This window comes from Rhinopithecus roxellana, chromosome 10, assembly GCF_007565055.1.
Source record: "Rhinopithecus roxellana isolate Shanxi Qingling chromosome 10, ASM756505v1, whole genome shotgun sequence".
Lineage (NCBI taxonomy): Eukaryota > Metazoa > Chordata > Mammalia > Primates > Cercopithecidae > Rhinopithecus > Rhinopithecus roxellana.
The window spans coordinates 138430817-138444647 of NC_044558.1; the positions used below are offsets into that span (position 1 = coordinate 138430817).

General features: G+C 45.8%; 1 protein-coding gene across 1 annotated transcript in view; it reads left to right on the forward strand.

Annotated features, from left to right (window-relative positions):
- The first annotated feature begins 7145 nt into the window (after positions 1–7145).
- TSPAN11 (tetraspanin 11) overlaps positions 7146–13831 on the forward strand; it is a 70963-nt gene continuing 64277 nt past the window's right edge. Inside the window, exon 1 of the mRNA XM_010386219.2 lies at positions 7146–7461. The gene's annotated coding sequence lies outside the window, so the exon portion shown is untranslated. The remainder of the gene's footprint in view (positions 7462–13831) is intronic.

Sequence of the window (13831 nt, forward strand, 5' to 3'; positions counted from 1 at the left end):
TGCAGTGAACCGAGATCATGCCACTACATTCCAGCCTGGGCAACACAGCGAGACTCCATCTCAAAAAAAAAAAAAAATTAGCCAGGCATGGTGGCATGCACCTATGATCCCAGCTACTCGGGAGGCTAAGGCAGGAGAATTGCTTGAACCTGGGAGATGGAGGTTGCATTGAGCCAAGATCATGCCACTATACTCCAGCCTGGGTGACAGAGCAAGACTCCATCTCTAAATCAATCAATCAATAAACAAAAAAATAAATAGTCTTCTTTGACCATTCATTCTTTGGGCTTTGGGTTCATTTTATCTTATATTAATATTGGCACATCTACTTCTTGGTGCCATCATTTCCTTAGTTAATATATCTTTTCCACTCCTTTATTTTGAAACGTTCTGTGTCGTTTTTTCATGTGGGTCCCTTTTAAGCAACATATAACTGCATTTGGTTTTGTTATCCAGAGAGTTGCCATCTTTTAATGGACACATTAACCTAATCATATTAATTCTAAATAGTGGCATATTTGGACTTATTTGTCCATATGCTTGTACTTTTTAGTTACTGTGCTTTCTTGTTGTTTCTTTTAATTTTTTCATTTCTTACTTTTGTTGGATTAATCAAAGTTTTAGGTGTCCTGGTTCCTTTTTTTTTTTTTTATGTTAGCAGTTTAACATTTACACATCCTATTTCTATTCTTCCAGTAGTTACCGTTAAGTTTTTTCAGCAGAAGGAAGCAGATCGTTTTATTTGCAATGATGTGTGATTGCCATTTGATGACTACTTTATCTTATCCATTTTTGGTTATCGTTACCCTTAATTTTAACTAATTTTAAGTTATACATATATTTTCTCCCCGTGAAAAAACCAAGACATTATAGGTTTGGTCAAATTCCTCTGACTGCATCCCCAATCCCAGTCTCTTCTCAAGAAGTAACAACTATATTTAAGTTTAAAACATTTTTGACTTTTTATGTGTATATATATACACACATACACATGTATGTATACATGTGTGTACGTGTGAATATGCCTATATATACACCACACACATATGTATGTATACATGTGTATGTGTATGTGTGAACATATCTATACGAGTGTGTGTGTTCAGCTACCAAAAGAAATACTTTCTGTGATACATTTTTTAAGAATTTGCCATAAAGAATAATTGAAGAAGTAGGCAAGTACATATATGAAAGAATGTTTCATAACAACATCATCAAAAAAATTTTTTTAATTGAAAACATCCTGGCCAGGAGTGTGGCTCACGCCTGTAATCCCAGCACTTTGGGAGGCCGAGGTGGGTGGACCACCTGAGGTCAGGAGTTCAAGCCCAGCCTGGCCAACATGGTGAAACCCCGTCTCTACTAAAAGTACAAAAATTAGCTGGGCATGGTGATGTGTGTCTGTAATCCCAGCTACTCGGGAGGCTGAGCAGGAGAATCAACGTGAACTCGGGAGGTGGATGTTGCAGTGAGCCGAGATCAAGCCACTGTACTCCAGCCTGGGCAACAGAGTGAGACTTCATCTCAAAAAAAAAGAAAAGAAAACATACTAAATATTCATTAATAGGGTATCAGTTAAATAAACTATGGTATATCCATACATTACATTTAAAATGATGTAACATATTCTTAAATCCATTGACATAAAAAGCTGACTAGAATATAGTCTCAAATTTTTAAAAAATTGGATTACAAACACATACAAACACACACAATTAAAAGATATTCACCAAAATCCAGTAATATAGTGGTTATTTCTGATAGGTAAGAGTCCAAGTGGTTTTTACTTTCTTATTTAATATTTTATACTGATCAAATTGTCTAAAATGAGCATAGATAGATGTTACACTTTTGAAATTTTTTTTTAAACCTATTCCCTTCTTCCCAAAAAATCTCAGATAAAATCTTAAATAGAATAGTTGCTCCAGGGAAATTCATGATGTTTACCCAAAGGCTTCTCTTCCTTCCCAGTATGTGACTTTGGGTCCAGAGAACCTGTGTCCTTACAGAAGCAGGCTTTAGAAAGCTTCCTGGAGAAATGAGAGAGGATTAGCAGTGTGCTACATGTAGAAAAAAAAATCCAGCTGTAAGTAATTGTCATTTTGTATGTTATTTAGATATTTGCTCGGCTGTCTCTACTTATGTTTCCTGTATACTACATATGGTTTTCTGTTTTGCCCTCACTAATGTTCTCCCGGGAAAGAACCAAGCTGTAAGCTCCTTCATGTAGAATGCCAAGAGAGCACGGATATTTGAACAATGCTTTTGACACTGCTAATGAAGATCAATATTTCAAGCACTAATTAGTGCAACTAATGTTCTTGGTGTGATTGGAAGTATGCCTGAAAACAGTTGAAAAATTTCTACTTATAACATCTTTCTCATGGGAATTATACTTGAGGCTGTGAGGTTCAATTCTGCAGTCGTTTCTTTACCTATTAAGCACCAGATATTATTGCAAAAATCGGCAGGGTCAGTCATCAAGTTCATAGCCAAATGCAGGCGGAATTAAAGCTAAGCCTAACTGATCAATATTTAACATCTGGTCATTCCCCAGTCCTTCTAGAAGAAAGACAGATGCTAACAAAAGGCTTTTTAGCTCTATTTTTCACATGGATTAAAAAACCAAGGCGAGTTTTCACTTTCTAAGAGAGTAGAAAGAATCTCAGGAGAAGTTTCTCCCCATTTTAAAGATAGAGAAGCAGGCTGAGTCAGACTAGCTGTCTCTGATGTGTATCCTGAAGGGAATGTTTTCTATTAATATCTCCAAGAACCTAGCTGATCTTCCTCAGAATGGCCTAGTCAGGAGTTCATACAAAGAGTAGACATTAGGGCCATATCAGGACAGCAGCTTAACCAAGTATGGATGTCAGGGAGGCAGAAGTAGCTTCATTTCCTTGCAACCCTCCTAGGTAGTGACTAGAACTTCTTTTGAAAGACAAACATATGCTCAGAGGACGGAGAAAAGCAAGTTTTACAGTTCTGACCTATGAGGGTTTACTGTACAACCTGAATGCCAGGTTAACATGCCATATATTCTAGGGATGCCAACAATAACAGAACATTCTCCTCACTGTCGTGTGTGTGTGTGTGTGTGTGTGTGTGTGTGTCTGTGTGTAGCCACCCACAAAACAAAAGATGGTATTTTCGATGACTCCATTTCTAGGAATGGATATAGATACTGTTGTTGGGTAGAGAGGCTATCAGGCCCTGTGCTGGCATGGAGCAGGGTCTCACAAGACCTACACTGTATCACCAAGTAGCAATAGATGTAGGTCATTTCAGATCACAAACAAGGAAGTCTAAGTTGGTTTTTTTGGGTTTTTTTTTCTAAATTTCTAAAGGAGTCTCTACAAACTCCATTACTACTGCATCCATTGACAGATCTCGCTATCAGATATAAAGGCAGGGAAATGGTGCCAGAGCATGGCCTAAAAGTAGAAGCTGCCAGCACCCCGCTGGGGACAGAAGATAAGCTACAGGCCTGAATACGGGGCCGTCTTAGTCAATTTGCGTTGCTATAAAGGAATATCTGAGGCTGGGTAGTTTATAAAGAAAAGGAGTTTATTTGGCTCATGGTTCTACAGGCTGTACAGGAAGCATGGTGATAACATCTGCTTCTGACAAAGGCCTCAGGAAGCTTCCACTCATGGGGGTTGGTGAAGGGGAGCCGCATATGCAGATCACAAGTTGGGAGAAGTGGCAGAGAGTGTGGAGGAGGTGCCAGGCTCTTTTCAACAACCAGTTATCACAGGAACTAACAGCAATAACTCACTCTTGCAAGAATGGCACCAAGCCATTCATGAGGGATCCACCCCCATGACTGGAACACCTCTTACCAGGCCCCACCTCCAACACTGGGAAGTAAATTTCAACATGAGACTTGGAGGGGACAAACAAACCATATCTAAACTATAGCGGAGGCATAGGTCTCCAGATCTGGGATCCAAACTCTCCTTTGGGGGATTTCACTTAGCCCCTTCCGTTTTTTGTTTCCAAATAAGGGATTACCCTCCCCATTTTGCTAATGCAGGAAATACAGGACCCAGACTTAGCCACATCCTAGTGCCTGTGACTCAACCAATGCTCCATGCTCATGGGAAGCTGCTAAAATGGGACCCTGTACAAATAGGAGTTGTCCTGTTCATTCTCACAGCACCATCCATTCTATCTCTGGAGTACCCAACCTGGTAGAGAATCCTCCCTCCTCATACAACCACAGAATAAGAATCAAAATGGAATATTTCCAACTCTTATCTCATCTTCCTCATACCTTTTCCAGTCCAAGCTGAATTCCCATCTCTGTTTTCCTAGATGGTAGATTCTCAGTCTTCCCCCTCACCTTCTTCAAGTATGTTTTGTGAAGTAAGATGGAATAGGTTAGGATCTTGTTAGTGGTGCAATGCTGGTAGGAGAAGAGGTCCATTCCTTCATAAAAGGTGAGGACCAAAGAAAGCCAAAATCAGAAGTCTAGGAATTAGAATTCTAGGCCTGTGTGTTCTGATACGGTAGCCACTAGCCCCGTGTGGTTACTGAGCACTTGAGATGTGCCACATGCAACTGAAGGGCTGGATTCTTTATTTCATTTAATTTTAATTAACATAAATTTAAAAATTGATCATTTGATTCTATTGTTGGAAAGCATAATTTTGTATGTGGCAACGTAGGTTTGTTAATCTATTTCCTCAACCATAAATGTTATGAAATCTAAATACACATTGAATATTTCCAATGAAAATGTAGTGTCTGAATGTAGATGTGCAATACACATAAAATATAACCAGCATTGGAAGACTTAATAGGAAAAAATGTAAAATATCTTATCGTTGATTTTTCATATTGACACACGTTGAAATGATATTTTAGATATACTGCGTTAAATAAAATATATCATTACAATTACTTCCACCTGTTTCTTTATATTCATTTTTAAACGTGGCTCACAGAAATTTTTTAATGACATATTATATTTCCATCGGTTCTCCACTGTAGATGTTTAATGTTACTGGGGATACTACTAGAAAGGGAATACTCTAGCCCAGAGCTTCATTCATCACTCACCCTCTCCTACTGCTAAAAAAGTCACTCTAGGCCGTTTTCCAACCCTCTCTTTCCTCATTGCTGTTTCAATGTTATTAACTTTGGTGAATACTGACTTCCCCTCACCCTTACCCTCTTCCAGCATTCCTCCCCTCCTCGGGCCTACTCCACTCTTCTTTCTTACTTCTGGCTTTTGAAAATCCATCTTCTACTACGAATAAGCTTCCTCTTCACTCCCCATTCCCCAGGCTCTTTCCTTCACACCACCTTCTCTGAGTTTTTCTGACCATCCCTGTCTGTTTAAACGGCTCCCTTAGAGGCCAAGGGGAGAGGTGTCCGGGCCTGGGCTCATTCAGGCCTCCCTCCCACTGTCGCTGCTTGACCTCCACTCCCACAGGCTCTTGCGGGGTGGATTTTACCTCAGTCCCACCTTTTCTTTGTTTCCCGCGCCCTTTCTCAGTGTCCCTGTACCTCCGAATGGATTTCTAGGAAACAGACTCTGCACAGAGATGGAGGTGGTATGTGGGAGGTCTCCTGGGAGGTACTCTTGGGAACAACACCTTGAGAGAGTGAGGGAAACAGGATTCGGCAGAGAATGAACTTGAACTGTGCTGCGTTCCACAGAGGCCTCGGCGGATCCTTTGGGAAGTTATGGAGCTGGGGTGGCCCTTCAGGGCCCTCCATAATGGAAGCAAAGAGGTGAACCTTTGTATCTCCCCATCAACCAATTGGATCCGAGATACAGAGGCACCCCCAAGGAGTGGCAACCCGGTTTATAAAACCCACCACCCAAATAGTTATTTTGAACTAACCCAGAGATCTCCTAATTTCTAAATCTAAACCAGTTTTTTGGGCGCCCTCCTCCTTGGTGTCCCTGCAGCCCGGGCCCCCACTGAACGTCCCTCTTCTCCTGAGTCCTGTCACCCTGCACAGTCCTGACCCTCCCTCATGGTTTCTCCTGATGGTTTCCGTTCCTCTCATGGGCTCCTTCTAGGTAGACCTAGGTTCTGTCTTCAGCCCTGTTCTCTCTACCTTTTCTACCCTCTCCCTCCACCTCCAACTTCTTTCCAGATGATTCCAAAATTCACAGCCTCTCCTGTGAACTCCAGAATCACCTTTCCAATTGCATTTGCTGGATATCTGCCCCTGGAAGAAGGTGGCCTGCTTCTCCAATCCAACTTGCCCCACACTAAACCCAGTCACATCACTGCAGGTGCTCCTTCAGACTTCCACAACGTTACAGCCCCAGTGTGCTCCTCCCACACTAAATCCAGTCACACCACTGCAGGTGCTCCTCCAGACTTCCACAACCTTACAGCTCCTGTGTGCTCCTCCTGCACCACACACTCTGTAGACTCTCCTTTGCTGCAGCTTCCGCATTCATCCCCCAGTTAAAGTCTTCATCTCACTGGACTATTGGAATCATCTCCTTCCCGCGTGGCCCCTCTGCGAAGCCCTTCTCAGCAGTCAGCTGGGGTATTTAGAACGCTGGTGCTCCCGGTGCAGTGGCTTTGTCAGCATTCCCTGCCTCCAGTGGCTTCCCTGGTCTAGCAACCTGGTAAATGGGTAATCTTCCTCACTGCAGCTAAGTTTCAAAAGAACACGGTTGGATAAGCACAAGGCCCTGGTTACTTTGGGAAATACATAATCCATGCCCCACTGTTAGGGCCGGTCCCGTTAGGGCCAGCTTTGCACCTTCACAAGGGCTCAGCAGGAACAGATGGACTCTACTCTCTGCTCTTCCTTTTTGCTTCTGATTAGAGAGACCTTGATTCTCCCAGAGGCCCAGGAAATGTAAAGCTGATGCTCCACAGGACTCTGACAGGGACAGGGCAGTGATGGGGGGTGGTGAGGAAGGGGGATGGATAGGCTCTCTCTTATCAGACAAGCTTGTCCCTAGAGTCCCTGGAAACCCCCAAAGGCCAACCTCTTCCAGGGGCCGACAAACGTAGAGGGCAGGGGGACATAAGCTGGGAGCTGCGGAGGGCGGGAGTTTGAAAGTCGCTCCACCGCCCCACTAGTCGATCCTTTTGCCCCGCCCCCCGCAGGGATCCCCCCGGCAACCGCACAGCTGCCTCGGACTCTGATTTAATTCCCTTCGCACAGAGGCAAACTCCCAAACAAAGAGGCGGCAGCTAGCGTGCGGGGCTCCTGGGCGCGTCCTGCCGGCTGGGCTGAGAGAGCCGGCGCCGGGGCGTCGCGGCGGAGCGCGGGGCGGGGCGGCGAGGGGGAGACGCTAGGGCCGGCAGGAAGCCTCCGTGGGCGCGCGGGCGCGGGCCGTGCTGCCCGCAAGCTGACCTTCCCGGGCTGGGAGGGAAGAGCGTTGGCTGCGGGCGGTGGGCGGCTGGGCGGCCCCGGGAGCCGCCGCTCTCCGCCTCTCTAGGCGCAGCTTCCGTCGCCGCGTCCGGAGCCCCTGACCGGGTAAGTGCAGAAGCGCGCCTGGGGAGTGGGGGCGCCAAGGGAGAGGCTGGGGTTCTGGGAGAGGCGCCTCCACCTCCGCTGCCAGCCCCGCCAGCAGTCCCGAGCTAGACTGTTCCAAGCTTCCCTTGGACAGGCAGAGGGAAGCCGGCTGGCGATGAGGAGTGGAGGAGGCAGGAATGCCTGGGACATCGCGGGGCATGTGAGCAGGTATTGGTGTCTGCACGGAACACGCAGCACGGCGTGCGTAACTTCGCGCCTGAGTCTGCCTTTCTGCACTTGTGGCTTGCGAGAGAACTCTGGGCCTCTGAGGGCCTCGTGCCATCCAGCGTGCCCGGGGCATGTCTGGTCCTCTTGAAAATGTCATTCTTTGTCCACCCTGAGTTCGAGTAGCTGTCCTCTTGTGCGTACACCAAGATGACAGACCCAGAGTCGCCTTAGCAAGACGCAGACAGGCCTTGGCAGCATACCCCATGCAACGCAGGGGTTGCTAAGTGCTGGCAGCTGCTGTATCTGGTACACATTGCTTTCAGAGGGCCTGTGCAGGGATGTCCCCGCGTTCTGGGCCCGTCTGTGTATTTGTGACAACATGGCTGTGTAGGCCCTGTCACTTGTGTTTTCGTGCCCGTCCTTGCACGTGCAGTTGGGCAACTCCATGTGGAAAGAAGGCATGGAAGGTTCTGGGCTGTATCCTTTTCACCAGCGTTATGTGCAGTGTGCACATGTGTGAACGGGCTGGAAAGTATGAAGGGGAGGCAGCTCAGCTGGGGTTGGTGGGACAACATCTTAACTTGAGTCTAAGCTGCTGTGTGTGCAGGAGGAATAAGTGTTCCAGAGGTCTCCAGTTCCTGGCAAGTATTGTGGGGTGGGGGTGGGGGATGAGGAGAAGGGGAAGCTTATGGAAAAACTCCTAAGTGCACTGTGGAGCATAGGGTGTGTGCAGGAGAGCGTGAAGAAGAGAATGAGGGTGGTGGTAGGCAAAAGTGGATGGTCTGTGTTCGATTTGTGGGCAGGTGGATTGTAGTGGAAAGCAGCAGTTAGAGGCTGGAGACAGGTTTGAATCAGAACTTAATGGCTGTCACTGTGTCAGTAGCATTGTTCCCTGGACAGATAGGTCATCTGGGGCTCAGTTGCTTTGTGCGCAAAATGGGACTAATAACCACTGGCCCCACCTGTCTCCCAAGGGACTGGAGGCTCCAAGTAATGCCTGGAAATGCTTTAAGACTCCTAGGGTGAGGGGGCACTACTGGCCCACAGGGGCCAAGTTGGTGGTCTGGCAAGTGCTTAGGTGGCCCAGAGCCGTTTGGTTTGTGGGTACCAGAGGGAGGCATTTGTGTGCTCCTTCCCACGATATTCAGCATAATAGGAATTTTACACCCACCTTTGGACTCGTGTGTAAAATATGTACAGGCCTGTGTGATTCCCCGTAGTTCTTGTGTGAGTGCCTGCTGCAGAACAAGAGGAAAACTGACTTTGGTGTCTTTAGGTCTCCCTAGAGCACCTTGACTTTCCAGAGAGCCCTGTTTCAGATGAGCCCAGGACGTTTATAACCACCAACTTGCTTTTCCCTTTATGCCACCAAATGAAGCAGTAAGGAGCACCCTTCACAGTTTGCAGCCAGGGAGATAGGAGATGAAGAAGCTTTCCCAGCTAAGGTCACAGTTCTGGAGTGTCCACCACTGAGTTCTGTCTCTTGGGTTACAGTACCTTCAGACCCAAGGCCAACCCTGGACTGGGCTGAAGAAGGAGGGAGGCATCAAAAGTCATGCACAGACGGCACCGAATTCCAGGATGTAGTTGGGTGGTTTGTCCAGCCTCGGATGTCACCTGTCACTGAGACTTTTTTACATGTGGTTGCTGTTTAGTAGTGTTTGTGAAAGGAAAGATCCTTGGGTGGGAGATGCCGGCAACCCAGGTCAGGTCCTGGCTCAGCTCCCGCCTGGGGAAGGTCACATCACCTCTCTGGTCCTGCTTCCTCTTTGGTCCAAATCAGGGCATCTTTCCAGATTATCATTCTGATTTCAACTGTGTTTTGCTTCCTCAGAGAGGCCTTTCTGATCCCCCATCCAAAGTAGCCACCTCCCAGCCATGATCACATCATTGTTTCTTCCTAGCACTTGCGACCTGTCTGAACTTAGCTTTGCCACATCCTACTACAATGTGAGCTCACCAAAAGCGGGGCTGCCTTTGTGCTGTTACCTGCTGGCTCCACCTGCAGCACAGTAGGTGCTCAAGAGATATTATTGTTTGTGAATGAGTGAGTGAATCAATTAGGAAGGGAGTGTGCATGTGTGTTTTTCCAATTGTACTCCTGGGAGCTTTGGAAGGGAAGAGCAGGCTCCATTGGCAGGGCCGCAGTTCCCTCACACCAGCAGCTCGGGGTCCATCTAAGTTACATGTCAGCTTCCGGATAGGATCTCCTTTGAAGTAAAGGCTCTCTTGCTAAAATAAAACTAAAAAACTGTTGCACCAGAAGACTTAGAGGGGTCTTTTCAACTCCGAGTAGAAATAATAGTACCGCAACTGGAAGAAATCTGCACTTGACCCTCAACGAGTATTATAGGCAAGATTCAGACGTACAAAGTGGTTGTTCCACAAACCATTTCTGCTTAGCCATGGAATTCATCCTATGGCTATTTTTATGCTACTGGTTAAATTTCCTGAATTTTGGTCAGAGTTAATATGGAAACGATTTTGCTTACAACACAGCAGCAAGGGCTATGTGAGAGCTCTAACCCATCTATATCTGAGACAGGCATTAGACAGAGGACACCAAACATCTGCAAGGTGGACAAGCTGTGCACAGATATTTGAGAGCTACCTATCTAGGGTGACTCTGTCTGTCATCATCCTCTATCGGGAGTATTCCCAGGCATACTTGCCCAGATGTGCCTCACCCCCAGTAGATGCCCACTCAGCATTGTTTTTCTTGAGTAGTTGCCAGTGCTGAGGAACTCTGGTCTCTGAGTGATTACTGAGCGTAGAAGACAGCCACGTGACGAAACCTGGCTATATTTACACGTGATGACCCTGACCTGTATTTATATCAGCCATGCTTCCTGGGCTTTCCAAGCTCTCCTCCATGTAAAACAGTCTCTTGTGTTGCCTTTTCCTAGAAATACACTTGGAAGTGGCAGCACAGCTGCTGTGTCCAACACCGTGCCTGGGTTCGGGGCACAGAATCTAGATTTACCACCCTTTTCTAAGCCCCATAGGAGGAGCATTAATGACTGTGCGCATGATTGAGGAGGTGGTGGTGTTCAGTTTGGTTGGTTTAGGTGGATTGTTGAGGAGGGAGACTGTGGAGAGAAGTGGAGAGAAGGGTCGGGAGTAGAGAACTAAATCCTCTGTTCATTCCTTTTGATGCTGTCTTTGCTTCCCTTTTGATGATGCCCTGCTCTGGCTGACTCTGGTGGGTTTCTGGGTTCAAAGGTTTATACTCACAAGATGGCACTCCACAAGGTAGAGGAAATTGGGGAGGGGCAGCAGATATACACTATACATGTATGTTTTCCAAGTGCCTGCTGTGAGCTTTGAAATTCCAGGCCCTGAGACATGCATTAAGGACCTACCTCTGAGCACTCGTTGTTGAGGACATTAAACTCATTCCCAGGAAGGGATGAGAAAACAGCTGAGTGCAGATTAAGTGGCACTCACCCAAGCCGCAGCTGGAGCTCCGAGAAGGAAAAGTGTGCAGAGAGGGCAGGCAGAGACAGCCGGCAGCAAGGGTGGCAGGAGAGCCCAGCTCTAGGGCCAGATGGTTCAGGCACAGATCCTGGCTCTGCCCCTTCCTCTCCATGTGAACTTCTGTGTGTTATGTTAAGCTTCAATTTCCTCATGTGTAAATCGAGGAAATGACCTCAACTCCTAGCAGGGTGCATGGATGCCTGCCTAAGCTGAACTCAGAAGAGAGGTACAGAGCACCTAGGTGTCTGATGACCACAATGAAGGACTTTGAAAAAGGGCTCATGGTGAGGTGGCGACGACTGTGGGACCTTGTCTAATGCTGGTCTCCCCTGTAGTAGTCAGGGGGTCCATGGCGTCGTGCTTGGTAGGCCCCAGGCCAGTCAAGCACTCCCTTTCTCCCTGGGATGCTTTTCCAACTGGCCATGTGACTTCCACTCTCAACTATGGAGAGGGAAGTAGTTGCGTCCCTCTCTCACTGCCCTGCACAATGTACAAGCACTCGTACAAGCACGTGGCCCTGCTTAGAGGCTTAAGGATTTTTGCTGTAAAATATCAAGAATTGAGGATGTTACAGAGGTTCAGGAAATGAGAATTGCTCTGATGGTTCCCTGGTCTGTTTTGAAAGGGAGTAGGGGACCCTCCTTGATGGTAGTATGGGATAAATCCCCCATCAGTTCTCAGCCCTGTCCTGGCTTAGGCATTCTTTTTTTTTTTTTTTTTTTTTTTTTTTTTTTTAATATGTGCTTCATGTTTTGAAAGGGTTTGTCAGCCAAACTTCAATATAAATGAGAATGTATTTCTCTATCTTAAAAAGATTAATAATCAAAGACCCCATAACTGATAGTTTGATTCCTTTCTGCTTGATATATATCAGTTTAGGTCATTTGCTAGCAGATTCTAGTGTGTTTAAAAAGCCCAGAAGAAAAAAGAACAAAGGACAGAAGCAGACTGGTGTTGTCTGATTTGTCTGAGGTCTGGCACAGTTAGCAAACATTTAATCACATAGCTGGTGTGGTAGCTTGACTGAAGCCTTTTTGTCAGGTAGAAATTCAAGTTTGTATGAGCATTCTTGAAATGCAGTAAAGAGATTTCTCTCCCAGAACTGCCTTTTATAGATAAGCACTAGGGTTTTGATAGTTGGAAACCACGGTCCTATGCTGTGCTTTTACAATTGGAGTCCTAGGCTTATGCCTATAATCCCAGTGCTTTGGGAGGTCAAGGTGGGCAGATCACCTGAGGTCAGGAGTTCAAGACCAGCCTGGCCAACATGGTGAAACCCCCGTCTCTATTAAAAATACAAAAATTAGCTGTATGTGGTGGTAGGTGCCTGTAATCCCAGGTACTCGGGAAGCTGAGGAAGGAAAATCGTTTGAACCTGGGAGATGGAGGTTGCAGTGAGCCAAGATCGTGCCACTGCACTCCAGCCTAGGCGACAGAGTGAGACTTTTTCTAAAAAAAAAAAAAAAAAAAAAAAAAAAAATAGAGTCCTCATCCTATCCTACTTGAGAATAAAATTATGTTTATTAACTTTTTATCCCTAGCAACTAGTGCAAAGCTTGGCAAACAGTAAGAATTCAATAAATGTTCATTGAATGGACATTTTAGGAAGGTGCTTATCAGTCATCACCAAGACTGTGCCTCAGGGAGAAGTTCCTCAACCAGAGCCAGATAGGTAATTTGTGGGACCCAGTGCCAAATGAAAACATGGAACCCTAGCTCAAATGCAGGAAAAGATACCATTAAAGGTATATTTATACCTTTATAAATATAAGCCTTTTCCTTTTTTCCATGGTCTTTCTCTCAACTTGTCATGTGGTATTTTTATTTACTATTTAATGATATTTTAAGTAAAGAAAAATTAAAATTTTAAATTATTAGCATGAATTTTACTGTTCATCCTTAATATTGTGCAATGCCAGTTTAAAAGACTGAGCATTTAACGTGTGTAGAATCATCAAACTACACAATTCCGATTTAATAGCTCATATATGCACTTGTATTTTGTTCTTACCAGAGCAGTGGCATTGCTGCTGTCAACTACTCATCAATGCACTCAGCATCGCTAACTCAACTGTTTTTATTCCTCTAGTAGCATCCCTGGGGCTCACTAGGTCTCTGCGACTGTGCTGGGCGTATGATCCTTCTCTTGAGAGTTGATAATTCAGGCCTTGTCTGTGCCTACCCAAAAAAGGAGGAAGGGTTGGACATCAATGGTTCATACCCTGTTTGTGTGAGAGTGTCACAAACTCCTTTGGAGCTCTACTAAAACCTATGGAACCACAGCACATAGATGGTAAAAATGTTTTATACAATTTCAGGAGCCCCCAAGTTATAACTCCATGGAAGGAATTGTCTTTTAGGCTTACTGCTACGCCATGGTATCCTGTTCCAGAGACAAGATAGGGACTATTTTGAAAGCAAATGAGAAATTGTTCAAATCCTCCTATCTGGGAAAGGAGATGAGATTTTAAGTCATTTGGCTTTTGAAATTCAATTCCTGATGCCTAGAAGGGAATGACGCTGCCTTTCTGATTCCCAGTGGACAGGTTGTAAATGTCCTTAAGCATGAAACGACGTGGTCCACGATGAAGGCTTTTGTGGGAGAGCCTCTCTTTCTACCCCACAGGCTGGACTCTCCTCTGGCCTGGCTGACCCCGGCCAGAGCCGCAGGATGACAAACTGCCAC